This window comes from Papaver somniferum, chromosome 11 (genome assembly GCF_003573695.1).
Source record: "Papaver somniferum cultivar HN1 chromosome 11, ASM357369v1, whole genome shotgun sequence".
NCBI classification, from domain to species: domain Eukaryota; kingdom Viridiplantae; phylum Streptophyta; class Magnoliopsida; order Ranunculales; family Papaveraceae; genus Papaver; species Papaver somniferum.
The window spans coordinates 2,736,033-2,739,277 of NC_039368.1; the positions used below are offsets into that span (position 1 = coordinate 2,736,033).

The following is a 3,245-nucleotide window of genomic DNA, read 5'->3' on the forward strand; positions in this document are numbered from 1 at the left end:
AAGGCATCAGAAGTTTAAAACAATGGAAGTTAGAAATTCATGGTACTGACCTCCGATAGATTAAAGATCCAGAAGGCTGAAAATGGAGCATGTGTGCATTATGAGGAACTTGATGTTCTGATTCTCCCTGAGTTATTTGTCTCCACTTTCTGAGGAGCAGGAGGTCAACTCGATTTCCTATTATCTTCAGGCGTACTTCACTATCCTTTTGAAATTTTGACCTGCAAGCCCATCAGCAAGATCCTATAAACCATACTGCATTTCTATGAAAAGATTCCCAAGTGTTTGACTTACTGATGTAACTGATCTTTCTGAAGTTGAATAATTTGGGATATCTCCAGCCAGGATTTCCATATCTTCTGCTACAATAGAAAAAAATAAAAGAAAAAAAAAAAACTGCATTATGTACCTAAGCACATAGATTTAAATTGAAACGACCAACTTATCACATAGATTTAAATTGAAACGGCGAGGATGCGGTTGCATATTTCTTTCCAGCACTACGTAAAAACCTCTTGGACTTTTTCGTCCTTGAAATCTACCTCGGAAACTCACCTTTGCATAAAAATCTCTAGCTCTACTCAACGAGTTGCACAAAACAGGGGCTCTTATTCAGGAATCCAGTATGTTACAGCTCATACAAACTAATATTTGTTGCTTTCCCCTGTAGAAACTAACCACAAGCACATGTTAGGACAGATACTGAGAAAAGGTCGGAAAAGGACACTTACGAAACTCAAAAGTAAAAATCTGGATTCTTAAAAAACAGTCTCTTTAACTATGCTCATTTGGAATCCACACTGAGATTGAAAGCACTAATACACCACATAATACCATCAACATCCTAAGCTGACAGCTAAAACCAAACCCCTAAAACTGGTTGAAAATCATAAGGAATTTAATTTGACGCACAAGAGATATATGACATAGAAACCTAAATGAACCCTAGATGGCTAAATCTTAGTCATCACAATAAGGGATACAAAAATACTCAACAAAGTAAAAACATGATTCACAAGCAAAATTAACAAAAGTAAAAAACCAAATTGCACAAAATGAAGAGTGAATCAGCGGTCGGAGACTCTAAAGCTTCTAAAGAAGAGCATAATTGAAACACACAGATGATTCATGAATGATGCCTCAACCTTGATTAATTCAACACAAATGCAGACATATATGTTTATTCAGAAATCATAGACAGAATGCAATATCAAATCAACAAAATCATAGCCAAAACACAATGATATATTCAAGTCCCCAATGCGGAGAAAAACTCACTCAAGGGAAATTCAGAAATCTGAGAGTTTCTGACAGATGCTGATTACTTACAGTAACGATATCTTCTGTTGTCCAGGCAAACTTTGACACTGAATACTTTTCATACAGAGGTCGCCTAATTTTGTCAAGAGCTGAAAAGAGAACCCAGTAAGAGTTTCAGAGTGGATGCCTTTACAACCCATACTTCAGAGTGAAATACAATTAGTCACAGAAAGGAACCAAATCCAGATGATCATCAAGAGTTCTACAACATCCATAACAAGCATACCCATAAAGCGTAACAAAAATCATCGATTTCCCACAATGTAGGCGGAATTGAGTCAGAAAAACAAAAATCCAGATCCTAAAACATGTTATTAAACAATATCCAGAACTTATAATCAAAGAGGAAGCCAGTCCAATTCAACAAATCAAGCTCTATAAATTATAAAAATCTTGCAATTAAATAAAACCCTAGATTTTAAAGAAATGGGTTTTTTTACCTTTGTAAGAAACACCGTCAATTACCAACAAAAAATCTGCAAACAGCAAAAACCCTAAATGTCAGCCAGGTAAAAGTGTAAAACAAAGGCAAAAATAACTATAAGTATCAAATGAAATAAGTTAAGGTTAAAATTCATTACCTTTTGCTAATCTTCAGAGAAGAAGATGCAGAAAGTAAAACAAGACAATAGACAATTATGTTTAGCAAAACAGTTGAGAACGGCATTTGCTGATCAACCATTTAACATTTACTGTAGCAGAGTAAGCAGACATGCTAATCACTCGTAAACATCTGAATCAACCAACATTCACTAACAACCAACATAGAGAAACAAAGAAAGTTATTTCAAGTTCATACTGAATACACACCCATGCACAAGATGCAAAAACCTTTTGACAGAAACTGAACATCACCAATAATCTTGAACTTGTAATAAGATACGTGATGTATGTCTCTTTCTCTAGGCCATATGGCTCTGGTTGCTTCATTGCAATTTCTAAATTCAGCTAAGCACTATTCCAAGAACAGGTTCACGCTCAAATTTGGTTTTTTGAGTCTGCATTTCTTGAATAGCTTCTTCCACAGACGAAATCGTCGCTTCAGCTTTCACTATCTGACTTTTCACTTCTGAAAGTTCAGTTTCAAGTTGGTCTTTTCTTGTCAGGAGGCCAACACATTTCACCTGCATGCATCCAATACTTGTTCATAACTTTCAACTTTTTTATCTATCCCGACTGAAGAGATCCAATGTTTCTTAAGCCGCTTAAAGCCTTCTCGAAGCCACTTAATATTGAATTCCAAGGTCTCAGCATCTTTGATGTGTCCTTCCCATCTCTCCAGCAATGCTTCACTCAGTTCCGCACCTGGCACAGTTTCCATATCCGAGATGATCTTTAATAGACTGGTAACACATGTCAGTAACATAGCATCATTGAACTTGATGACTTTTTTGGACGCCATATGCCCATACTTATCATAGATCTTCTTATACAAAGTTTCATACTCTTCTGGAATCTTTAAGTAGTCCACAAATTCAAATTCTTCCACTCTCCCTTGAGCGTAAGTGCTTGTAGACCCTGCAGGGGAAGGAGTCACATCTTCAGAAGTCAAAGTTAATAACAAGGTGGAATCAGGAGCTTGACATCTTTTTTAGAAGTTCATTGAAGAAGTTCGAGTTACTCAACGAGCTACTCCATACTCCACCCCCCCCCTTTTTCTTGTCCACTACTTTTTAGAAATCCAAAGCGGCGAGGTTCCGATAAACTTAGAAAAAAGGGAATAGTACTTCTTAGGCGTAAGGGGATTAAGAATCATTTTTCATTCGACACAAGAAAAGAAATTTTCACCCTTTTCTTGTGTCGAAGATTAGAAAGATAAAGAATCCCTCCTATAATAAATAGGTTGTTCCTTTCATTTATTCCTTGCTTTATATTCTCCTCTCCTACCACTTATGTCGATTATCTACTCCTATTCGAATTTGATT

The 3,245-nt window shown here is 36.2% G+C and overlaps 1 long non-coding RNA gene across 1 annotated transcript; it reads right to left on the reverse strand.

Moving 5' to 3' along the window:
- Positions 1-300: 300 nt before the first annotated feature.
- On the reverse strand, positions 301-2,893 carry LOC113322611. The gene is made up of 5 exons (XR_003347238.1): positions 1,902-2,893; positions 1,761-1,796; positions 1,330-1,409; positions 556-664; positions 301-359 (listed from the first exon to the last, which is right to left on the reverse strand). It is a non-coding gene; the product is annotated as an uncharacterized LOC113322611 (long non-coding RNA).
- Positions 2,894-3,245: the final 352 nt, after the last annotated feature.